This window comes from Pristiophorus japonicus, chromosome 10 (genome assembly GCF_044704955.1).
Source record: "Pristiophorus japonicus isolate sPriJap1 chromosome 10, sPriJap1.hap1, whole genome shotgun sequence".
NCBI lineage: Eukaryota > Metazoa > Chordata > Chondrichthyes > Pristiophoridae > Pristiophorus > Pristiophorus japonicus.
In genome coordinates, this window is record NC_091986.1 from 66616019 (window position 1) to 66642700 (window position 26682).

The 26682-nt window shown below is 47.9% G+C and overlaps 2 protein-coding genes across 2 annotated transcripts in view; one reads left to right on the forward strand and one right to left on the reverse strand.

Moving 5' to 3' along the window:
* LOC139275007 (uncharacterized) overlaps nucleotides 1–26682 on the forward strand; it is a 107792-nt gene that overhangs the window by 40319 nt on the left and 40791 nt on the right. Inside the window, exons 2-4 of the mRNA XM_070891861.1 lie at nucleotides 6837–6933; nucleotides 15225–15366; nucleotides 24269–24423. The gene's annotated coding sequence lies outside the window, so the exon portion shown is untranslated. The remainder of the gene's footprint in view (nucleotides 1–6836; nucleotides 6934–15224; nucleotides 15367–24268; nucleotides 24424–26682) is intronic.
* The window catches only part of LOC139275006 (uncharacterized), a 486480-nt gene that overhangs the window by 33312 nt on the left and 426486 nt on the right, over nucleotides 1–26682 (reverse strand). The window lies entirely within an intron of this gene.

Genomic DNA, 26682 nt, shown 5'->3' on the forward strand with positions numbered 1-26682 from the left:
TCCCCCCCACCACCCCCCCCTCTCACACTCACACCTCTTCCCCCCACCACCCCCCCCCCTCCCCTCCACCACCCCCCTCACTCACCCCCCTCCACCTCCTCTCTCTCTCTCTCACCCCCCTCCTCCACCCATCTCCTCTCTGCCCCCTCCTCCCACCCTCTCTCTCTCCCCCCCTCCTCCACCCTCTCTCTCTTCCCCCCCCTCCCACCCTCTCTCTCCTCCCCCCCTCTCCTCTCCCCCCCCTCCCACCCTCTCTCTCTCTCCCCCTCCCACCCTCTCTCTCTCCCCCTCCCACCCTCTCTCTCTCCCCCCCCTCCCACCCTCTCTCTCCCCCCCCCTCCCACCCTCTCTCTCCCACCCTCTCCCTCTCTCCCCCCTCCCACCCTCTCCTCTCTCCCCCCTCCTCCCACCCTCTCTCTCTCTCCCCCTCTCTCTCTCCCCCCCTCCTCCCACCCTCTCTCTCTCTCCCCCCTCCTCCTACTCTCTCTCTCTCTCTCTCTCCCCCCTCCTCCCACCCTTTCTCTCTCTGCCCCCTCCTCCCACCCTCTCTCTCTTCCCCCCCCCCTCCCACCCTCTCTCTCCTCCCACCCTCTCTCTCTCCCCCCCCTCCCACCCTCTCTCTCTCTCTCCCCTCCCACCCTCTCTCTCTCTCTCCCCCTCCCACCCTCTCTCTCTCCCCCTCCCACCCTCTCTCTCTCCCCCCCCTCCCACCCTCTCTCTCCCCCCCCTCCCACCCTCTCTCTCTCCCACCCTCTCCCTCTCTCCCCCCTCCCACCCTCTCTCTCTCTCCCCCCCTCCCACCCTCTCTCTCTCCCCCCCTCCCACCCTCTCTCTCTCTCCCCCCTCCCACCCTCTCTCTCTCCCCCCTCCCACCCTCTCTCTCTCCCTCCCCTCCCACCCTCTCTCTCCCCACCCTCTCTCTCTCCCCCCCCTCCCACCCTCTCTCTCTCCCCCCCCTCCCACCCTCTCTCTCTCCCCCCCTCCCACCCTCTCTCTCTCCCCCCCCCTCCCACCCTCTCTCTCTCCCCCCCCTCCCACCCTCTCTCTCTCCCCCCCTCCCACCCTCTCTCTCTCCCCCCCCTCCCACCCTCTCTCTCTCCCCCCTCCCACCCTCTCTCTCTCCCCCCCCTCCTCCCCCCACCTCTCTCCCCCCCCTCCTCCCACCCTCTCTCTCCCCCCTCCTCCCATCGCTCGCTCTCGCTCTCTCTCTCTCTCTCGCTCTCGCTCTCGCTTCCTCTCCCTCTCTCTCGTCCCTAACTCTTCAACATACTCACACATGGCACATACTGCAGACACAGTCACTCTGTGACCGTCACCTTTATTACCGGGACCAAGGAGTGCTGGCCCTGCGAGGGACCTCCCCTTATATACCTGAATCTCCAGGTAAGGAGTGTCTCCCACAAGTACACCCCCTGTGGTCAAGGTGTGCATTTCTAGTAAGTATGTGCAGTGTACAGTGGTGACATGAGGGTTACAATTGTATAAGGGTTACAGTTGTATGCTGGTTACATACATGACATCACCACCCCCCTCAGGTCTTTTTGACTCAAAGGTTAAGTCTATCAGGCGGTCGACGCTCTCTCGTGGAGAGCCGCAGTTGAGGCTCTGGTGGCTGAGCTTTGGCATGCGTTTCTGTCAACTGAGGTGATTCCGGCCTGTCTGGGCTGGCCGAAGGGACTGTGCATGCTGGTGATTGTCCTTGTTGCTCATCCACTGGCAGTGGTGTGGTTGACATCTCATGCTCTTCTTCATGTTCATCGGTGTCTAGGCTGAACCTTTTCTTTACTTGGTCCAAGTGTTTGCGGCACATCTGCCCATTATTGAGTCTGACCACTATGACCCTGTTTCTCTCTTTACCAATTACGGTGCCCTCCAGCCACTTGGGTCCCAATGCATGGTTAAGTACAAATACCGGATCATCCATTTCTATACACCTCTCCCTTGAGTTACAATCGTGGCACTTGGTTTGGGACTGGCGATTGCCCTCAACAATGTCTGCCAGGGTTGGGTGGATGAGGGATAGCCACGTTTTGAGTGTACGTTTCATGAAGAGTTCCACTGGCGGAACTCCCGTGAGCGAGTGCGGCCGGGACCTATAGGCCAGCAGGAGGCGCGAAAGGTAGTACTGCAGAGAGGGTCCGTGGATGGGGAGCATGCCTTGCTTTATGACTTGGACCGCACATTCCGGCTGGCCGTTGGAAGCCGACTTGAACGGTGCCGTCTGGACATGTTTGATGCCATTACCCGACAAACTCCTGGAATTCATGGCTGGTGAAACACGGGCCATTTTCGCTGACCAGAATGTCCGGTAAGCTGTGGGTCGCGAAAACCGTGCGCAGGCTCCCCGCGGTGATGGATGTCGTGCACGAGTTTAATATGATGCACTCGATCCATTTCGAGTATGCATCGACAATTATCAAGAACATTGTTCCCATGAACGGGCCCGCATAGTCCACGTGAATGCGTGACTAAGGCTTGGTGGGCCAGGGCCACGGGCTGAGCGGGTCCTCCCTGGGGGCGTTGCCCAGCTGGGCACACGTCGTGCACCTGCGAACCCAGTGTTCCAGGTCTGATTCAATCCCCGGCCACCATACATGTGACCGGGCAATGGCCTTCATTAACACGATGCCAGGGTGCTCGCTGTGGAGTTCCCTGATGAATGCTTCCCTCCCCTTCTGGGGCATGACCACTCGGCTGCCCCATAGCAGGCAGTCGGCTTGGATGGAGAGCTCATCCATCCGTCTCTGAAATGATCTGACCTCCTCGGGGCATGCCCCGTGTATGGGCGCCCAATCCCCCTTCAGGACACATTTATTATCATGGATAGGAGGGGGTCCCTGTTGGTCCAGAGTTTGATCTGGCAGGCTGTGATAAGGGAGCCTGCGGTGTCAAAAGTCTCAATGGCAATGACCATCTCAGCGCTTTGCTCCGCCGCCCCCTCGGTGGTGGCCAGGGGAAGCCTGCTGAGCATGTCAGCGCAGTTTTCTGTGCCTGGCCAGTGCCGTATGATGTAGTCATACGCAGCCAGCATGAGAGCCCATCGCTGTATGCGAGCTGACGCATTTGCATTGACCGCCTTGCTGTCGGACAACAGAGAAGTTAATGGCTTATGGTCCGTTTCTAACTCGAACGGTCTGCTGAAAAGGTATTGGTGCATTTTTTTTCACACCATAAACGCAAGTGAGTGCTTCCTTTTCGACCATGCCGTACCCATGCTCTGCCTGGGAGAGCGACCTGGAGGCATAAGCCACCGGTTGGAGTTGGCCGTCTCCATTACCCTGCTGTAACACACACCCAACCCCGTATGATGATGCATCGCATGTTAAAACTATTTTTTTTACAGGGGTCATACAACATTAACAGTTTGTTCGAACAAAGCAGGCTCCACGCCCTGTTGAAAGCCCGTTCTTGACAGTCCCACCAAAACCATTCGCAACCCTTACGCAGGAGCACGTGTAACGGCTCCAACAATGTGCTTAAGTTTGGCAGGAAGTTCCCGAAATAGTTCAAAATTCCCAGGGGTGAGCGCAACTCCGATGTGTTACCGGACCAGGGCGCACGACGGATCGCCTCCGTTTTGGATTCTGTAGGCCGGATCCCATCTGCGGCAACCCTTTTGCCCAAAAACTCGACCTGAATGGCCAAAAACACACACTTGGCCTTCTTCAGCTGCAGGTCTACCCAGTCCAGTCGGCGTAGCACCTCCTTCAGGTTGTGGAAGTGTTCCTTGGTGTCTCGACCCGTTATAAGGATGTCATCCTGGAATACGATTGTGTCGGGAATGGGTTTCAGCAAGCTTTCCATGTTTCTCTGAAAGCTGGCAGCCGCCGAAAGGATGCCAAAAGGACACCTGTTGTAGATGAATAAACCCTTGTGCGCCGTGATGGTGGTCAGAAGCTTGGATTCTTCAGCCAGTTCCTGAGTCATGTAGGCCGAAGTGAGGACCAATTTAGTGAACAGCTTGCCACCTGCCAAAGTGGCAAAAAGGTCCTCCACCCTCGGGAACGGGTATTGGTCCTGCAGGGAAACCCGGTTGATAGTGGCTTTGTAGTCACCACCGATCTTAACCGAGCCGTCCGCTTTAAGGACAGGAACAATGGGACTTGCCCAGTCGCTGAATTCAACGGGCAAAATTATGCCCTCTCTGAGCAGCCTGTCCAGTTCACTCTCTATTTTCTCACGCATCACGTACGGCACCGCTACTTTTGTGCCCTTCAACGTTCCGACACTGGGTTGAAACGGTGACCCAAATTTTTGTAGTACCTGTGAGCATGAGTTTCGCTCCACAGATGAAATGGTGTGCACATCCCCCCCCATTTCCAGTTCATCTCAGCTAGCCAGCTCCTTCCCAAAAGCGCGGGGCCATTTCCTGGAACAATCCAGAGTGGCAGCTGGTTCTGTGACCCATTGTGTGTTACCACCACGTTTGCACTGCCTAGCACTGGAATGATCTTTTGGGTGTACGTCCGAAGCTGCGTATTAATTCGTTCCAGTTTGGGCCTGCTAGCTCTGTGTGGCCAGAGTTTCTCAAATTGTTGTGCACTCATGAGGGACTGGCTTGTTCCCATGTCCAGCTCCATGCGCATCGGGATGCCATTCAATAAAACTTTCATCATCATGGGTGGCGTTTTGGTGTATGAGCTGTAGACGTCAACCACATGAACCCGCTGAACTTCAGCATCCATGGCTTTACCCCAGGCATTGTCCTGCACTGCAAGCCCCTCGCCTGATTCCTCTGTTTCATAGATTAGCCTCGCTACCGGCTGTTTGCAAACCCTAGCCAAATGTCCTCTGGCATTACAATTCCTTCAGACGAACTGCTGGAATTTGCAGCTTTTCGCATAATGTCTGCCCCCGCATCTCCAGCATTGGCTGAGATTGTTGTTCACAAAAGGACTGTTAGCAGGCATTCCTCTCTGATTGTTCCCTTGTTTGTTTCTAAACACTCTGATGGTGGGTGTTAATGGTCCCCTAAATGGCGTGAATTGCCGCTCCCCTCTCCATTGTCCCTGTCGGGGGCCTACCTTACAGTCGGTTTCAGCTTAGGCAGTTACAAAATGCCTTTATCTGACTGCTGCAGTTTCAAAATGCCTTTGCCTGACTGCGAGATCTTGAACCGCATTTATCACGTTAATTCTTTGGTCCGTTGCCACGTTGGACCCAGGACTATTCGCGTAAATTAGCTTGGTCTCTTCTCCCCCAGCTATGAAAGTTTGAGCTAGCAATGCTGCCCCTTCTAGAGCTCTATGAGCTTCCTGAAGATCCCGGTATGGCTAATGCCCTGAATGAAAAAATCTCTTAACATCTCCCCCCTGCAGGCATCTGAGAACTTAGAGGCTGGCCAAGCGCTGCAAGTCTGCAACGAAGTCCGAGATGTTTTGCCCTTCCTGACATTGGTGTGTGCAGAACCGGTGCCGGGCCATGTGTATGCTGCTCGCCGGTTTTAAGTGTTCGCTGATCAGCTGGCTGAGCTCTTCAAAAGACTTGTCGGCCACTTTGTGGGGTGCGAGCAGGTCCTTCATCAGCGCATACATGTTTGTCCCACAGCTTGTTAGTAGATGCGCCCTCCGCTTGTCAGCCACATCCTCTCCCAGCCAGTCCTTCATGACAAAGGTCTGCTGGAGTCTCTCCACAAAATCGTCCCAGTCTTCACCCACAAAGTAACGTTCCTCTGAGCTACCGGTGGCCATCCTCTGGGTTCAGTGATTCCCATCGCCAGGTGTTGAGTCCTTAACTCTTAAACATAATCACACATGGCACATACAGCAGACACAGTCACTCTGTGACCTTCACCTTTATTACCGGGACCAAGGAGTACTGGCCCTACAAGGGACCTCCCCTTATATACCTGAATCTCCAGGTAAGGAGTGTCTCCCACAAGTACACCCACTGTGGTCAAGATGTGCATTTCTAGTAAGTATGTACAGTATGTAGTGGTTACATGAGGGTTACAATTGTATAAGAGTTACAGTAGTATGCTGGTTACATACATTCTCTCTCTTTTTTCTCTCTCCCTCTTTTTTTCTCTCTTTTTTTTCTCTCTCTCTTTTCTCTCTCTCTCTCTCTCTCTCTTCTCTATCTCTCTTTTCTTTCTCTCTCTCTCTCTCTCTCTCTCTCTCTCCCCCTCCCCTCATTAGTTAATAAAAAAAATTCTATCTTTGTCAATAAAAAAACATTTATTCAACAACTTTTGTGCCTTCTCTCTTAGTTACATTAGTTTTCAAACGTACAGTTTTTCATGCATGTTTGTTTGTTTATTCTGTCATTCTACCAGTACTTTTACTTTGCCAGTACTTTAAACTTTACTTAAACTAATTCAGATGATAGGCCAGTGCAGGAAAGACAACAAGGAAACCCCACGCAAATGAAACTTTTGATTAACCCTAACTGTAATTGAACATTTGAATATCCACAATTAATAGTTCATGCAAAGTGTTCATTAATGAGCTGCTGACGCAAAAGCTTAGCGGCCGTGGCTACTGGTGTTCGGGAAAGGTGTGGTGGTTCCGGTGCTAGATTGCCATGCTGATTAAGCTCCCCTATGTCCTCGCCCACGTCCTCTCCCGCCTCTTCATCCTCGCCGGCTGCCTCTTCTGTCTCATCTCCTTCTGGAGGTGGACCTGCAGCATAATCTGGCATTATTTGTCCTCTCTTTATAGCTAGGTTATGCAGCATGCAACACACCACAATAAACTCTGCTACCTGATCAGGGTGGTACTGCAGGCTGCCTCCAGAATGATCCAGACATCTGAAGCGCTGCTTTAGGACCCCAATTGTCTTTTCAACGATGTTGCGAATCGCTATGTGACTTTCATTATACCGTTTCTGTGCTTCAGTGACAGGATTACACAGAGGGGTCATCAGCCAACTGGCAAGGCCATATCCTTTATCCCCCAGCATCCAACCGTGACCTTCTGGCTGATTAACAAACAGGTTAGGAATAACACTTTCACGTAAGATGTGCGCATCATGGGTGCTGCCAGGAAATGTAGCATTCACTGTTAAAATTGTTTGGTTGTAGTCGACAACAAGCTGCACATTTAGTGAGTGGAACCCCTTTCTGTTATGAAACACCTCTGTGTTCTTTAAGGGTGCTTTCAGGGCAATGTGTGTGCAGTCTATTGCTCCCTGCACCTTGGGGAAGTCTGCTATTCTCGAGAAACCCAAAGCCCTCTCGGTCTGTGCCTCCCTGGTTGTTGGGAAGCTTATGAAGTGCATCCTGCGAGCGTGAAAGGTTTCAGTCACCTGTCGAATGCAGCAGTGTGTAGCGTGCTGATATAGCAGATGTCGCCAGCTGAAGCCTGAAAAGATCCCGATGCGTAAAAGATTAGGGCAGCAGTAACCTTCACCTCAACGGACAGTGTGGTTCTGATGGTGCTGCAAGGCTGCAGATCATCCTTGACGAGTTGAAATATCTCATCGATGACCTCCTTCCGGAATCGCAGCCTCCTAAGACAAGCATTTTCAGACAAGTTCAGGTAAGATTGCTTTTCCAAGTACCTTCGTTGGCTGTCCGGTCTCCTCCTCTGTCTTCGTCTCAGTCTACGCATTTCTCTGCCACCTCTTCGATTGATCCCGTCATGTATGTAACCTTTGTGTAACAACACTGCAATACTGTATATACGTAAGAAATGCACACCTTGCCCACAGGGAGTGAACTTGTGGGAGACACTCCTCACCTGGTCACCCAGGTATATAAAAAGGGAGGTCCCATGCAGGGTCATCACTTCTTGGTCCTGTGAATAAAGGTTCAGGTCATAGAGTGACCTTGTCCACAGAATGTTTCTCGTGTGGATTTGTGGTATTGTGGAAGGACTTTACATTGGCGACGAGAAGCGGGAATCATCGACCCACAAGAATGGCCACCGGCAGCACAGATGAACAGTACTGTGTTGGTGAGAACGGAGACGATTTCATTGAAAGGCTCCAGCAGAGTTTTGTCACAAAGGACTGGCTGGGAGACGCAGCGGCCGACAAGCGAAGGACTCATCTGCTGACCAGCTGTGGACCTAAGACTTACGCGTTCATGAAAGACCTGCTCGCACGCGAGAAGCCGGCGGACAAAACCTTCGAAGAGCTCAGCAAACTAATCGGTGAGCACCTCAAACCGGCGAGCAGCGTACACATGGCCCGACACAGATTCTATACACACCAACTCGGGAAGGACAGAGCATACCGGATTTCGTTACGGACCTCCGGTGCTTGGCCAGCCTGTAAGTTCACGAATGCCTGCAGTGGGGAGATGCTAAGGGATTTCTTTATTGAGGGCATCGGTCATGCTGGGATTTTCAGAAAGCTAATTGAGACCAAGGACTTGTCCTTGGAAGCGGCGACGTTGATCGCTCAGACTTTTATGGCGGGGAAGGAGGAAACCAAGATAATATACGCGCGCAATTCTACCTCCAATGGATCAGGGAGTCAGTATCATAAACGCGACACAGAGCCCCGCAGGCAGGCAAGGGCAGTTTGAGACACCCCAGGCAACAATAGACCCAAGAGTAAGTCTCCAACAGAGACAATGGCAGGCTGAATGGACATTTACGCCCCCGCCCCCCCCTCCAGTGGACAATGCGGCCTGGGATGGGGCCATTGACACCTACTAACAGGGTGCTCAAGAACAGTCAAAGGAACAATCAGTGAGGAATGCCTGGCAACAGCTCTTTTGTTCACAACAATGGGAATCTCAGTTCATGCTGGAGGTGTGGGGGAAGACATGCTGCCAGGACTTGCAGGTTTCAACAGTTCGTCTGCCGAAATTGTAACCTCAGTGGCCATTTAGCCAGAATGTGCAGAAAGCCTGTAACCAGGCTAATATACGAGGCGGATGAACCAGATGAGGGGTCTGCAAGGTAGGATGACGCTTGGGATAAATCAATGGACAAGGAAGTTCAGCAGGTTCATGTGGCAAACATTCACAGCTCATATACCAAAACGCCACCTATGATGATGAAAGTCCGATTAAACAGCATCCCGGTACGCATGGAGCTGGACACGGGGCCAGCCAGTCACTCATGAGTGTTCAACAATTTGAAAAGCTGTGGCCACTCAAAGCCAGCAGACCCAAACTAGAACGCATTGAGACGCAATTACGGATGTACACCAAAGAAATCATTCGAGCTAGGCAGTGCAATGTTGGCGGTCACATACAATGGATCGGTGAACCGCCTGCTGCTCTGGATTGTCCCGGGCAATGGTCCCGCACTGTTGGGGAGGAGCTGGTTAGCTGAAATTAACTGGAAATGGGGGGATGTGCACGCCATGTCATCTGTGGAGCGAAGTCCATGCTCACAGGTCCTCCAGCAATTTGAGTCACTATTTCAGCCTGGCGTCGGGACATTCAAAGCGACCAAAGTGGTGATGCGCATCACCCCGGACGCCAGACCAGTGCACCACAAAGCCAGAGCTGTGCCATATGTGATGCGGGAGAAAATTGAGAGCGAGTTGGACCGGTTGCTGAGAGAGGGCATCATCTCGCCTGTTTAATTCAGCAACTGGGCAAGCCCCATCGTTCCCGCCCTAAAAGCAGATGGCTCAGTCAGGATCTGTGGCGACTACAAGGTCACTATCAACCGGGTGTTCCTATAAGACCAATACCCGCTCCCGGGAACCGAGGAATTTTTGTCACGCTGGCTGGCGGCCAACTGTTCACCAAGTTGGACCTCACCTTAACCTACATGACCCAAGAACTGGCCGACAAATCGAAACTACTGACCACCATCACCACGCACAAGGGCCTGTTTGTTTACAAGTGTCTGTTTGGCATTCGATCAGCGGCCGCGATTTTTGAAAGAAACATGGAAAGCCTGCTCAAATCCATCCCTGGAACAATCGTATTTCAGGACGACACCCTTATCACCGGTCGTGACACCGAGGAACACCTCCACAACCTGGAGGAGGTGCTACGCCGACTGGATCGGGTAGGCCTGCGACTCAAGAAGTCTAAGGTTGCGTTTTTGGCTCCCGAGGTCGAGTTTCTGGGCAGAAGGGTTGCTGCAGATGGGATTCGGCCTACCGAATCCAAAACTGAGGCGATTCAACGAGCGCGCAGGCCCTGCAACACATCGGAGTTGCGTTCATTTCTGGGACTCTTGAACTATTTCGGGAACTTTCTGCCGAACTTAAGCACATTGTTGGAGCCGCTACACGTGCTCCTGCGTAAGGGTTGTGATTGGTTTTGGGGTGACTGTCAGGAACGGGCTTTCAAAGTAGGCGGAACCTACTTTGCTCAAATAAGTTGTTGACCCTGTACGACCCCCATAAGAAATTGGTTCTGACATGTGATGCATCGTCCTATGGGGTTGGATGCGTGTTGCAGCAGGGTAACACTGAGGGCCCACTATAACCTGTAGCTTATGCCTCCAGGTCGCGCGCTCAAGCTGAACGGGGTTATGGGATGGTTGAGAAGGAAGCACTCGCATGTGTCTATGGGGTGAGAAAGATGCATCAGTACCTTTTTGACAGGAGGTTCGAATTAGAAACGGACCACAAGCCGTTAGCCTTGCTGTCTGACAGCAGGGATGTTATCAATGCCAACGCATCAGCTCGCATACAGCGATGGGTTCTCACACTTGCTGCATATGACTGCACCAGCCTGGCACGGAAAATTGCGCTGACGCGCTCAGCAGGCTTACACTGGCCACCACCACGGGGGCAGCGGAGCAAAGCGCTAAGATCGTCATGGCTGCCGATGCCTTTGACAGCGCAGGCTCCCCCATCACAGCCCGCCAGATCAAAATCTGGACCAACAGAGATCCCCTCCTATCCTTGATTAAGAAATGTTTCTTGACCGGTGATTGGGCACCCGCACACGGAGCCTGCCCTGAGGAGGTTGGGCCGCTTCACAGACGGATGGATGAGCTCTCCATCCAAGCCGACTGCCTATTATGGAGCAACCGGGTAGTCATGCCCCAGAGGGGCAGGGAAGCATTCGTCAGGGAACTCCACAGCGAGCACCCGGGCATCATGCTGATGAAGGCCATTGCCCGGTCACATGTGTGGTGGCCGGGAATTGATTCAGACCTAGAACACTGTATTCGCAGGTGCACGACATGTGCCCAGCTAGGTAATGCCCTCAGGGAGGCCCCGCTCAGCCCGTGGCCCTGGCCCACCAGGCCATGGTCACGTATTCACGTAGACTACGCGTGCCCGTTCATGAGAAAAATGATTCTCATTGTGGTTGATGCACTCGATTCATTTCGAGTACGCATCATTTTGAATTTGTGCACGATATCCACCATCGTGGAGAGTCTGCGTGCGGTCTTTGCGACCCACGGCTTGCCAGACTTCCTTGTTAGCGATAATGGCCCATGTTTCACAAGCTACAAATTCCGGGAGTTCATGCCGGGTACTAGCATTAACCATGTCAGGACAGCACCGTTCAAGCTGGCCTCCAATGGCCAGGCGGAACGTGAGGTCCAAATCATAAAGCAAGGCATGCTCCGGATTCAAGGACCCTCCCTTCAATGCCGCCTATCGCGCCTCCTGCTGGCCTATAGGTCTCCACCGCACTCGCTCACGGGGGTCCCACCTGCGGAGCTACTCATGAAACGAACACTCAAAACTCGGTTGTCCCTCATTCATCCAGTCCTGTCTGACATTGTTGAGGGCAAGCGCCAGTCCCAAAACGAGTACCATGACCGAAATTCAAGGGGGAGATGTATAGAAATTGATGACCCGGTATTTGTTCTCAATCACGCTTTGGGGCCCAAATGGCTCGAGGGTACTGTAATAGACAAAGAGGGGAATAGGGTCATAGTGGTTAAACTTAACAATGGGCAGATATGCCGCAAGCATCTGGACCAAGTGAAAAAAAGGTTCAGCATGGACACTTAGGAACCTGAGGAAGATCATGAGATGGTATTCACACCACCACCAGTGAACGAGCAACAAGAACATTCAGCAGCATGCACAGTCCCGGTGGTCAGCCCGGAACCACGCATACCAAGGCTCAACAACCAGAGCCTCAATTGCAGCGCTCCATGCGAGAGTGCAGACCACCCAAGAGACTTAACCTATCATCCCAATAAGATGTTGAGGAGAGGTGATGTCATGTATGTAACCTTTATGTAACAACACTGTATATACATAAGAAATGCACACCTTGACCACAGGGGATGAACTTGTGGGAGACACTTCTCACCTGGTCATCCAGGTATATAATAAAAGGAGGTCCCACACAGGGTCATCACTTCCTGGTCCTGTGAATAAAGGTTCAGGTCATGGAGTGACCTTGTCCACAGAATGTGCCTCGTGTGGATTTGTGGTATTGTGTAAGGACTTTACACATCCTTTCAGTAACCAATGTGTGAGCAATTGCAGTTAAAGGCAGGGAAAGCATGGGCCCCATCATTATCGATTAATTACTTTCACTAATTTTAATAATCTCTCTACTCTATACTCTCATCGCTGTACTCTGCATTCTCTGTACTCTCTACGCTGTATACCAGTCAGTTTGATAGGCCCCAACAATATCAGTAAATAACTTCACTATGTAAAAACTATTTACAAAATAATTTCAATTATATAAAAACTATTTACCAGAAATAACGTGATAATACCTATTTATATTCCCTGTCCCAATATTCTGAGTACAATTATCTTCAATTTAACTCTCTAAGGGCCCAAGTTTCGGGCCGCGCCGAGAACGGCGCAGCCCCGACCTGGACGCCCGTTTTTCGCGCTCGAAAGTGCACCGAAAAAATACTTGCATATTCTCCGGCTCCCTGCAGGTCTTCAGCAGCTTGCCGCGGTGTGCACAGAACAGTGGGGGGGGGGGGGGCAGAGCAAGAGATTCACGGCGATTCTACAAGTAGTGGGGGGCGGGGCTAATTTAAATAAGGCAACGTCGTGCCGGCAACCCTGCGCGTCCGCGTTGGAGCGCGCGCACGCGCAGTGGCATATAAACAATGGCACTCGGCCATTTTTAAAGGGACTAGAGGAAAAGTGAAGATATGTCTCATGGACCCCTGACCGAACAGCCTCAGTCTTCACAGCTCGGAGGCTTCTGCTGCCGCCGCTGTGGCTTAACGCCAACCCTATCCCCTGGCCGAATGGCCTCCGTCCCCTTCGCAGCTCGAAAGCTGCTTGCTGTTTCTTCGGCTGCCGTCCAGACACTGATGGAAGTAAGGCCTGCCTGAAGCACCGCAGCTCGAAGCCTGATGCTGTTTCACACAGGTAGGAACATGGAATATTTCATCTTTGCTTTGTTTATAAATTTTTATTCAGGTTGGATCTTTATTTGTATAAGTATGACTGTTGAATGATTGTCGAATTTAATTACTTCTCTTCACCCCTCCCGCCCCGTTCCCTACGCCTAATTTGTAACCTACGCCTGATCTGTAAAGTGTATGCAAAGTTTTTCTGAGCGTACAAAAATCTTCACTTACTCCATTCTGTTCGTTTGGAGTAAGTTTTCACTGCCTAAACTTTCAAAAAAGGCGTAAGTGGCCGGACACGCCCCCTTTTGAAAAAAAAATTCTGTTGCAAAGTGAAACTGTTCTAACTGACTAGAACTGGAGCAAACTAAATGCCGAGAATTGAAATTTCTAAGATACTCCATTCTAAACCAGTTGTTCCAAAAAAACAGGAGCAACTCAAGCCGAAACTTGGGGCCCTTAATAACTCTCAACTAATTCTCCACCCTTCTGAAACGCAGCTGAAACTTCAAGTGAAGGTCTCACTCTTTTATTTGAAATATTCACACTTAGATGAAATCTTGCTCTTTTGCTTTTTCTTCTGTATAGAATCATAGAATCATAGCAGTTTACAGCACGGAAGGGGGCCATTTCAGCCCATCATGTCTGTGCCGGCCAACAAGGGGCTCTCCAGCCTAATCCCCCTTTCCAGCTCTCGGTCCGTAGCCCTGCAGGTGACGGCACTTCAAGTGCACATCCAAGCACTTTTTAAATGTGGTGAGGGTTTCCGATGGGCCGTGATCTTATTGAATGTCGGAGCAGGGTCGAGACGCCAAGTGGCCGACTCCTGCTCCTATTCCTTCTATCCTCATACGGACATTGAGGGACGGGTGGAGACTAGGCAGTCCATGCCGTCCCACGATATTGTGCATCGCAACATAGGCACTCTCCACCCCACCCGAAATCCTGCCGATCTCCTGCCAGAGGGACAAAACCCTCAACAGGCAAGAGTGCGAGGGCGGGGCTGGCAGAGGGAGGCGAGGGATGCCCAGGTGAAGACATGGAGGGATGTGTAGAGGAGGATATCAATATTAACGTTGGTGCCCAGGGAGACAGTGTAGGCCAGTGAGGCCAGGAGTAATGGGCAAGGGGGAAGAAGATGCAGATGGCGGGGTTTTGGGCAAGTTGGAGCTGATGGAGGATGAACATTTAGAAAGAAATAAGGTTTGAGTATGGGGTGGGGATTGTGAACTTTTGGGCCTGGGTGGGTGAGGTGGGCATCTTTGCAAAAGACATCACCGCCCCTAGCAACAGGCTTCTTATTGGCGGAGCCAGCCACGTCACTCAGCGCGGCCCAGCCCCTCTCCTAACCCGCGCAGGTTATGCTAATTATGCTAATCATGTCCTCGCGCTCCCTCCCCCAACCGTTGAGAGCAGGGAGCGGGCGGGCGCACTCCATCCAGACTGATTGACAGGGCGGCAGCCAATAGCAAGGCGGGGGAATTGTGAAGTACAATGCATTTCGGCCAATGGCGAGCGGGGCACGAGGGAGGAGGGAGGGGAAACAAGCGACGGCGTTATTCTCCCCGGAGCGCCGCTCAGTGCGGCAGTCAAATGGGGAGAGAGTGGCCACTGGTGTGATGGCGGGGTGATAGAGAGAGGTGAGAGTGAAGGGGATGTTCTCCGGTCCTCAGTGACCATGCCGCGCATTGAGCACCACGCTTATCAATCTGAAGGTACTCGATCAAATTCCTTGTCGAAATCATTCGGGCCTCTTGTCTATATTTTGGACTATCACTGTTCAAGACACCTTAAATTTTAAGCATTTAAATCAGTATTTGGCCAATGAGTGTTATTTGCTTTTCCAACCAAAGCTGCCACAACTGTCACAGTTTTTGGATTTTTATGCTAGGTATTTTCATGGGCTCAGTGTTAGCAGTCATTTCTGTAAGTGGACCTCACATTCCCTACAACCTGGAGTGTACCTTTTCCTGTCCACTATCTAGCTAAATGATTGCTTGACCCAGGATCATAAAAGGAACCCTTACTCCATACACTGGCAACAAGAATATAATACGTGTTTCTTTACAGAAGGTGGACTGAATAAACAATACCAAGAAAAGACAAGTTTAAAAACAAGTGGTACATCTGTCTAAGAGATGTGAACGGAATGTAGTTTCACACTGAAAATATGTATTTCCCTATACCTACAGACTCAAGAAAAGAATAAAAGGTGCAACATACTTTTCCTCTAAACATAGGCCCTAAAATAGAAAATTTATACTAGCTTAACCCTTCGAGGCTAAGCTGGCTCAGGATTTAAAGTACACACAGCCTTTGGATGATTTTTGTAAATGCCACACAAGCTCTGGGACTGGACCTGCCTCTACAGACCGACAGAAGTTTATACCACAAAAGGCCATTCGGTCCATGTCTGCCAGTTCTTGGCTAGGTAATTCCACAAACCCATTGTCCTACTTTCCCCTATAACAATGCATCATCCTCTACTTCAAATTTCTATAATCTGATTTTCACTTAAAAGACCCAACAGTCTCTGCCATTCACCAGGGCAAAACGTTCCATGCTCTGGCAACTTCCCACATGAAAAGATTTCTCCAAACCTCTATCCTCAGTCTCGGTGACAAATTTAAACTGATGAGCTCTGGTCAGTCACCCACCAATCAGAGAAAAGTCTTTCCAATATCACTAATTATTGGGTTACAGTAGAGTAGTTGTTATGCCACTAGACTAATATTCCAGAGGCCTGGACTAATATTTAATAAACTGCAAGTTTAATTCACAGCATGGCCATTTGACTATTTGAAGTCAGTTTAAAAATCTGGAAATAAAAAGTGGTTATCAGTAAGAGTGACCATGAATTTGTCAGATTGTCAACAAAACCCAACTGCCTCACTGATATCCTTCAGGGAAGGAAATCTGTCGTCTTATACAGTCTGGTCTTTATAGGACACATCATTGTGTTTGAATCAACTGGCCTTTGAAGTATCCTACCAAGCCACTTAGTTATATCCAACCCAGAAGGCGGCCCACCACCACTTTCTCAGGTCAGTTAGGGATCGGCAAAAATTGCTGGCCTTGTCAGCGATGCCCACATCCAAAGAAATAATTTTAAAAATCTCTCTTAAATCCACTCATAATTTTAAAAAACTCATTAAATCTCCTTAGCTTTCTCTTCTCTAGCAGATATAGTTTTAAGTATCTTAGGTTTGTCCTCATAACTATATTGGCTCAGATTTTTCAGTAAAACTAACAGTGAGGCTATCAGTTATATCAGAGGCCACCATTACTATGGAGTAAATCGGGCAGCAACTTCCAGCATCTGCACCTGCAGTTAAAATGCGGAAATCAGGAAGTTGCTGTCAGAGCTGCCCTGCTCCTCCACAAGCTTCCCTGTCGGTGTATCTCGCCAAGAGATTCAGCATTGAAATACATGGAATGTCATGAAGTTGCTGTACTTCGGCAATATATACACACTGAACTCGCCAGAAAGGTTATGGCTAGTCCATTCAAGTTTAAGTAAATATTTAACGACATGCAAGTCTTGATTATGACCAGACAACCTCTCTGACACTGAAAATGAACTTTTATAGGTGTGGTAACTAATTTCTTCAGATTTTAATTATCGGAGTGATTATTTGCACTAGTTTTTTTTGAGCATCCTACTGTGCCTGTGCGCCCTGGACTCCGCCTCCGACGCTTATGCGCCACCGCCCACTGGACACCACCCCATCCTCCCGCGCACGTGCAGACTCCTCGAACCCAACATTGGAAGTCAGGCACATATACTGGAGCTGTGCCGTGTGGAGCTGCGCCGCGTGTGTCTAGCTATGGATTATCTCCAGGACTTTTGTCCAGAATATCACTGCAATTATCAACACGAACATCTTCGCGACCTTCTGTGGTAGAAGGTGGGAGAGCGAGAGAGAGACTGAGAGGGGAGAGAGACTGGGGGAGAGAGAGGGGAGAGAGAGAGAGACTGGGGTTGGGGGACGGGGGGGGCGAAGAGAGAGAGAGACTGGGGCTAAGGAGAGGAGAGGAGCGAGAGAGAGAGAGAGAGAGAGACTGGGGTTGGGGGACGGGGGGGCGAAGAGAGAGAGAGACTGGGGCTAAGGAGAGGAGAGGAGCGAGAGAGAGAGAGAGACTGGGGATAAGGAGAGGAGAGAGAGAGACTGAGGTGAGGGAGAAGGGAAAGAGAGAGAGAGAGAGAGAGAGACTGAGGGGAGGGAGAAGAGGAGGGCGAAGGACTGGGTGCGGGGCGAGGGGGCCAAGGCGAGGGCGAGAGACCGGGGGACTCGGGGAAGAGGCATCACGTTCTTCCAACCCCACCCCTTTACAGCCACAACCATTTTCTCAGAAAGCTCGGTGCATGTGTCACTATTCACTTCACACCCAATCAACCTATTAACAATCTAACCCACACCCAATGTCCCATCTATGGGGCGGCGGGCGGGGGCAGGATGAGGTCAGGAGCTTGGGCTGGGATGGGTCAGGAGCTTGGGCTGGGATGGGGCAGGAGCTTGGGCTGCTCTATCTTGTCGAGAGATGACAGTCGGAATGGCTCAAATTACGCTGCAAAGCCACTGAGAACTTGGGCAGGGTGGTTCTAATTAGACATTCCAGAGAAACTGCTCGGTGTGTCTTAGCCTCCAAGGGGACCAATCAACAATCAGGTCATGTGATCATGGAGAGCCAATCAGAGCATGTTGTATTGCAAATATGCGCATCCTTTAATTATTGTTAGAGATTTGGAAAACAATTTTAATGGCGCAGAAATTCTGCTTTCTCCTTCCCGAGGGCATTCGACAGGATTTTAGAGAAAAAATGTGCACCTACCTGAAGCTGCTGCACCCGCTCGAGTTCCCGATCCGCGGGCCTCCTCTCCCTGCGCGCGCAAGTCTAAAACTCCTATTATTATGAATGAGAAACCCCCCAAAATACTAATAAAAAATAGAAAATGTACACTACATATTTAAGATTCATTTAAATTAAAATTATTGTCTCATAAAAAAAATAGTTTCCCAATTTTTAAAAACGTTTTTTTGATTATGCCTTAAAATAAACTTACCGTAGTGAGGAGGGTTTTAAACAATAAAACCTGTTTTCATAACTTTATTTTAATATGTTTTTGTGTGTTTTAAAACACTTGCTCCAGTAAAAGTAGGCTATGCACCTGTTTTTTCAGGCGCAAGATTTGTGAGGACATTTGCTGGACAAGATATGCGTAAATATCGCAATCTTGCACGTACAAATGTCCTCGCTCCAGCTTGACGGATCGGAAAAGCCGGTTTACAGCACATGCGCATTGCGTGCTAAAAAACGGCTTTTCCAATGCCTTCCCGGGCTCGTAGAAACTTTGTACGGGCCCAGGGATGTCTGAATTTCTACTCCAGTTTTTTTTTAAACTTTTTCTTTCTCTTAATCCCATCTTTCTTTCCCTGTCTTAATTTTGCTTTCTGTACATGAATTGACATTGAATTAAATATTCTAACTTACACTTACTGGTTTAGACTCTGCATGGCTAAGTATCTGACTGGTTGAAGACACATGCTGTTGCTTGTCCTCTTCAGATCCCATGTAGAGTGCGCCCCTCTGAAATTGTTCTCTAATTACCATAAGTCATCGCGCAAAAGCCCACTAAAAGTCTGTATAAGTCATCGCGCAGAAGCCCACTAAAAGTCTGTATAAGTCACCGCGCAAAAGCCCACTAAAAGTCTGTGGGCAGCTGTGAGAGTAACGGACAGCGAGTGTCATTTGTTCACCACTGACCATAAAATCTGGGCCAGAGAATATATACTCCGATTCCCTGTATTTGCTTTCAAAAGATATTACCTCACACTTAACCACATTAACATAGAAACATAGAAACATAGAAAATAGGTGCAGGAGTAGGCCATTCGGCCCTTCTAGCCTGCACCGCCATTCAATGAGTTCATGGCTGAACATGAAACTTCAGTACCCCCTTCCTGCTTTCTCGCCATACCCCTTGATCCCCCGAGTAGTAAGGACTTCATCTAACTCCCTTTTGAATATATTTAGTGAATTGGCCTCAACTACTTTCTGTGGTAGAGAATTCCACAGGTTCACCACTCTCTGGGTGAAGAAGTTTCTCCTCATCTCGGTCCTAAATGGCTTACCCCTTATCCTCAGACTGTGACTCCTGGTTCTGGACTTCCCCAACATTGGGAACATTCTTTCTGCATCTAACCTGTCTAAACCCGTCAGAATTTTAAACGTTTCTATGAGATCCCCTCTCATTCTTCTGAACTCCAGTGAATACAAGCCCAGTTGATCCAATCTTTCTTGATAGGTCAGTCCCGCCATCCCGGGAATCAGTCTGGTGAACCTTCGCTGCACTCCCTCAATAGCAAGAATGTCCTTCCTCAAGTTAGGAGACCAAAACTGTACACAATACTCCAGGTGTGGCCTCACCAAGGCCCTGTACAACTGTAGCAACACCTCCCTGCCCCTGTATTCAAATCCCCTCGCTATGAAGGCCAACATGCCATTTGCTTTCTTAACCGCCTGCTGTACCTGCATGCCAACCTTCAATGACTGATGTACCATGACACCCAGGTCTCGTTGCACCTTCCCTTTTCCTAATCTGTCACCATTCAGATAATAGTCTGTCTCTCTGTTTTTACCACCAAAGTGGATAACCTCACATTTATCCACATTATACTTCATCTGCCATGCATTTGCCCACTCACCTAACCTATCCAAGTCACTCTGCAGCCTAATAGCATCCTCCTCGCAGCTCACACTGCCACCCAACTTAGTATCATCTGCAAATTTGAAGATACTGCATTTAATCCCCTCGTCTAAATCATTAATGTACAATGTAAACAGCTGGGGCCCCAGCACAGAACCTTGCGGCACTCCACTAGTCACTGCCTGCCATTCTGAAAAGTACCCGTTTACTCCTACTCTTTGCTTCCTGTCTGACAACCAGTTCTCAATCCACATCAGCACACTACCCCCAATCCCATGTGCTTTAACTTTGCACATTAATCTCTTGTGTGGGACCTTGTCGAAAGCCTTCTGAAAGTCCAAATATACCACATCAACTGGTTCTCCTTTGTCCACTTTACTGGAAACATCCTCAAAAAATTCCAGAAGATTTGTCAAGCATGATTTCCCTTTCACAAATCCATGCTGACTTGGACCTATCATGTCACCATTTTCCAGATGCACTGCTATGACATCCTTAATAATTGATTCCATCATTTTACCCACTACTGAGGTCAGGCTGACCGGTCTATAATTCCCTGTTTTCTCTCTCCCTCCTTTTTTAAAAAGTGGGGTTACATTGGCTACCCTCCACTCCATAGGAACTGATCCAGAGTCAATGGAATGTTGGAAAATGACTGTCAATGCATCCGCTATTTCCAAGGCCACCTCCTTAAGTACTCTAGGATGCAATCCATCAGGCCCTGGGGATTTATCGGCCTTCAATCCCATCAATTTCCCCAACACAATTTCCCGACTAATAAAGATTTCCCTCAGTTCCCCCTCCTTACTAGACCCTCTGACCCCTTTTGTATCCGGAAGGTTGTTTGTATCCTCCTTAGTGAATACCGAACCAAAGTACTTGTTCAATTGGTCCGCCATTTCTTTGTTCCCCGTTATGACTTCCCCTGATTCTGACTGCAGTGGACCTACGTTTGTCTTCACCAACCTTTTTCTCTTTACATACCTATAGAAACTTTTGCAATCCGCCTTAATGTTCCCTGCAAGCTTCTTCTCGTACTCCATTTTCCCTGTCCTAATCAAACCCTTTGTCCTCCTCTGCTGAGTTCTAAATTTCTCCCAGTCCCCAGGTTCGCTGCTATTTCTGGCCAATTTGTATGCCACTTCCTTGGCTTTAATACTATCCCTGATTTCCCTAGATAGCCACGGTTGAGCCACCTTTCCCTTTTTATTTTTACGCCAGACAGGAATGTACAATTGTTGTACTTCATCCATGCGGTCTCTAAATGTCTGCCATTGCCCATCCACAGTCAACCCCCTAAGTATCATTCGCCAATCTATCCTAGCCAATTCACGCCTCATACCTTCAAAGTTACCCTTCTTTAAGTTCTGGACCATGGTCTCTGAAATTACTGTTTCATTCTCCATCCTAATGCAGAATTCCACCATATTATGGTCACTCTTCCCCAAGGGGCCTCGCACAATGAGATTGCTAATTAATCCTCTCTCATTACACAACACCCAGTCTAAGATGGCCTCCCCCCTAGTTGGTTCCTCAACATATTGGTCTAGAAAACCATCCCTTATGCACTCCAGGAAATCCTCCTCCACCGTATTGCTTCCAGTTTGGCTAGCCCAATCTATGTGCATATTAAAGTCACCCATTATAACTGCTACACCTTTATTGCATGCACCCCTAATTTCCTGTTTAATGCCCTCCCCAACATCCCTATTACTGTTTGGAGGTCTGTACACAACTCCTACTAACGTTTTTTGCCCTTTGGTGTTCTGCAGCTCTACCCATATAGATTCCACATCATCCAAGCTAATGTCTTTCCTAACTATTGCATTAATCTCCTCTTTAACCAGCAATGCTACCCCACCTCCTTTTCCTTTTATTCTATCCTTCCTGAATGTTGAATACCCCTGAATGTTGAGTTCCCAGCCCTGATCATCCTGGAGCCACGTCTCCGTAATCCCAATCACATCATATTTGTTAACATCTATTTGCACAATTAATTCATCCACCTTATTGCGGATACTCCTTGCATTAAGACACAAAGCCTTCAGGCTTGTTTTATTAACACCCTTTGTCCTTTTAGAATTTTGCTGTACAGTGGCCCTTTTTGTTTTTTGCCTTGGGTTTCTCTGCCCTCCACTTTTCCTCATCTCCTTTCTGTCTTTTGCTTTTGTCTCCTTTTTGTTTCCCTCTGTCTCCCTGCATTGGTTCCCATCCCCCTGCCATATTAGTTTAAATCCTCCCCAACAGCACTAGCAAACACTCCCCCTAGGACATTGGTTCCAGTCCTGCCCAGGTGCAGACCGTCCGGTTTGTACTGGTCCCACCTCCCCCAGAACCGGTCCCAATGCCCCAGGAATTTGAATCCCTCCCTGCTGCACCACTGCTCAAGCCACGTATTCAGCTGCGCTATCCTGCGATTCCTACTCTGACTATCACGTGGCACTGGTAGCAATCCCGAGATTACTACTTTTGAGGTCCTACTTTTTAATTTAGCTCCTAGCTCCTTAAATTCGTTTCGTAGGACCTCATCCCTTTTTTTGCCTATGTCGTTGGTACCAATGTGCACCACGACAACTGGCTGTTCTCCCTCCCATTTCAGAATGTCCTGCACCCGCTCCGAGACATCCTTGACCCTTGCACCAGGGAGGCAACATACCATCCTGGAGTCTCGGTTGCGGCCGCAGAAACGCCTATCTATTCCCCTCACAATTGAATCCCCTATCACTATTGCTCTCCCACTCTTTTTCTTGCCCTCCTGTGCAGCAGAGCCAGCCACGGTGCCATGAACTTGGCTGCTGCTGCCCTCCCCTGATGAGTCATTCCCCTCAACAGTACCCAAAGCGGTGTATCTGTTTTGCAGGGGGATGACCACAGGGGACCCCTGCACTACCTTCCTTGCACTACTCTTCCTGCTGGTCTTCCATTCCCTATCTGGCTGTGGACCCTTTCCCTGCGGTAAGACCAACTCACTACACGTGATACTCACGTCATTCTCAGCATCGTGGATGCTCCAGAGTGAATCCACTTTCAGCTCCAACTCCGCAACGCGGGCCGTCAGGAGCTGGAGGTGGACACACTTCCCGCACACGTAGTCGTCAGGGACACCGGAAGCGTCCCTGAGTTCCCACATGGTACAGGAGGAGCATAACACCCGACCGAGCTCTCCTGCCATGTCTTAACCCTTAGATACACTTAAGTTGCATCTGTCACCTGTGTGCCATTCTGCTAACCTGTGACTTTCTGAAATCTATATAACTCTTGTTATTTGTCATACCCCCTTACTTTTAGATCAACAAATTTCAAGATTATGCTCTCTATGCCAAAGTCGAAATCATCTATCCATACAAAAAACGAAAGTGGATCCAGCACTGGCCCCTGGAATACACCACTTACAAATCTGCTCTAATCCAAGGAACACAAATTTACCTGAAAGTTTTGTTTCTTGTTTCAACTAACTTTCTTTCCATATGATTACTTTACCTTCTATGCAAAATGTTTTTATTGTTCTAACAACCCTCTTGTGAGACACGCTATTAAAAGCCTCTGGAAATCCATGTACACTTCATCCACTTTACTTTTTAAAAAAAATTGTCAAATCTGAATAACTTAATAAATCCATGCTGACTTCTTAATTAGTCAATACGATTCTAAACACTCACTAATTTTATCTTGAATTATGGATTCTGGAAGGATGAAATATCAAAGTCCTTGCTCTGTCTCATTTGCATATTGCTAATTTGGACAAAAAGCTGCCTCCTGCCAGCAACAGGAAAATTACCCAAAATATTCATTTTATGATCATTTGTCAAGACAGTATTCCTTCGAGAATCTGCAATATGGGAAATAATTTTAATGATGCCCACACACTACTTTCACAACTTGACTGTTACTTATGGTTCACGGTGTTATTCGTGATTGCATTGTGAAGCTCCATTATTACTTGGACTACCTGAAAGTGATTGTTGGTTGATTGAAGTCACCAACAATATTATAAAATGGCTCCAGTGGGATGGCTGATTTTAGCATGTGAATAGAAATTTATAACATATACTTTGGCCAATTTTTTTTCAAGAATATCTTTTGAAATTTAAAACTTACTTTTTCATGCAATAAAAACCATGTCTCCATTTCTGTATGGGCATATGGTTGTCCTTATCCACCTCTTGCTCGGTGTCAGTTGACTCTTAAACAAAGAGTGAAATAGAGAAATGTCAGAATAATCAATAATTGCATCAAAAATGCTTTTTAATCACTGAAATTGGTTATAAAGCTTGCTTGTCAAATTTTCATTCATTCTAAAATTACCAGGAATTGCATGTTTCCAATTGGTTTGAGCCATCTTCGGATTCTTCAGCTCTTTACAAAAATGGCACTAAAAATAAACAAACATTTCATTTTTATTCAGACAGACTAGAAAATCAACTAATAATTCAGCAGCAGATTGGGAAATCTGTTTGTGTTTTAAATTCAGCTCCAAACGATCTACTGCATCCTGTTCAATAAAAGGTATATAACATGGTCGCAACTTCTTATAACGTCTACCAAGGGCAATTAATTTTGGTAAGCTTTTCTTTGATTCTAAAGGATATGTGACTTTGTACATCTCCTTTACTATATCAGGGAGATAATCCATTTTAATTTCCAAGCATTGTTTTGTTATGCATATGTCTAGTTTATCTTGAGATTCTATCTTGTTCAGTTCAGTGTTTTCCACACTATTATGTTTTCGTAATAGCAATTTTTGGGTGTGTTGTAATATATCCTTATGAGAATCAGTGTTACTGGACAATGTTTTGCTTCCTTTTCGAATGTCTGAATGTGCAATCGGATCTTTTATTAAACTAGAATCGATAAAATTAATTTAAGATTTCTGAACAACACTGGGAAGGAGACCCCTTTTATGATTGATGATTTTCTTCTTCATATTGAGCTCCAACATTTTCTTATGTTTATCGCTTCTGAATGCCAGTTCAGTTAGAACAACTATACATGCAAATAAGGCTGTGGATTTAGCTGGGAATAAATCAATGTTGGAGCAGGTGGAATGAATGCATTTCTTGATCTCTGAATTTCTGTTGGTATGCCCCAGTTAAGCTGAAGTTTTTTCTGTGTAATGTGTCATTCCAGATTGATCCTGACATTATCTTCAAGGAAAACTGTTTCTATACCAATAGGCTCTATTTCAGCTGTACATGTCTTGATTGGTGGAGGTACTGGTGGTGCTTTAGGAATCATTTCCAATGACTTTTCATATGAAGTTGGAAATCCCCACAAACTTGAAATAAGCTTTTGTTTTAAGTTTAACTCCAAACGATCAACAGCATCATGTTCCATAAAAGGTATATACAATGGTCTTGGTTTTTTTATATCCTTTCCCAACTCTAATTGACTTTGGTAAATGTTTATTTGATGCTAGAGAATAGGAATGTTTATACGATTCCATTACGAGATTTGGTAAACAATCTACGTTAATTTCAACATATTGTTTCGTTAAGCACATAATTAATTTATTTTTGTCTTCTGGCTTGAAGTTGATAACAACAGATACCTCTCTTAAATTGTTTGCTTTTCCCTTCCTACTACCTCTTTCAGGTTGTGATGGAAACATGTTTTCTCTTCCATTCTGAGGCAATTCTTTCTGACGGGGAATGATTTTAAAAGGATATGGCATATTAGTTTTATTGGACACTGAATAATTTCGATCAATGTTTTCTGACTGCAGTCGTGCCGCAACCATGAAATCAGCTAAAGATTGCTGGACAAGCCTGGGGAGGCCCCACTTATTGTTTATTATTCTTCTCTTTTCATTTCTTTCTATAATGTTTTTATGTTTTACAGTTATGAATGGCAATTCGGTGGTGACAACATATGTATCAATTAGATTTAGCTGTGAAGGAATCAATTTAGGCGAGGATGAAGTGAATATTTCTGTTGATCTCTGAAAATTTGAGGATAAATCCCTGTTGTGTTGGAGGTTTTTCTGTGTAATGTGCAATTCAAGACAGTCTCTCGTTTTGTTATCAATGAAAGTTGAGTCCACGTTGACTGGCTCTATTTGGGCATCTCTCACCTTGGTTATGAGGGTTGCTTGAGGAGACATCATTCTCATTGAATTTTCAAAGGAAGTTGGGCATTCCCAGAGATGGGAAATAAGTCTTTGCTTTAAATTCATTTCCAAGCAGTCAACAGCATCCTGTTCAATAAATGGTATACACCGTTGTTGATACGGATTCGTTTTCCATCAGTCTGTTTCAGCGAATATACTGACACGCGAACACCTTAGCAGCTTTTAACAAAGCAGTCTTTATTAACTGTTTCAACGGCCGGGATTTATCAGAATAAAGGAACACTCTCCCTCAGAGTGCACTCACTTCCCTCGGACAAGCCCCGTTACAATATAGGGGTGCAACGGTTATACACTTTCGGTACGTAATACAATTGAGGGACATTCCGTTCACCCTATCCTTTTGTGATCCCTCCTTCCCTTTGTCCACTCATGAGCCGACATCTGGCCTTCCTTGCCCAATTAGATACGGGTAATTGGTTATGTGTAATAGCAACTGTTTTGCACAAAGAGCTTTTTCACCCATTGCTTGTTATTGCTACAATTTTACTGGCATGACTAGTAACCAAGACCTTGAGCAAGTCTGCTATTTGTGCCAATGTTGTAACATTTGCAGTCTGACATTCTTTTGGTTATCCTTCCATGATTCCTTTGTTCACTTCACTGTCTCCATTGCTATACATTTTCACACATTCTCACCGTGGCCTTGGTCTTGGACCTCTTCTGTTAGGAGGAATAAACTTAATTGAAGGTAT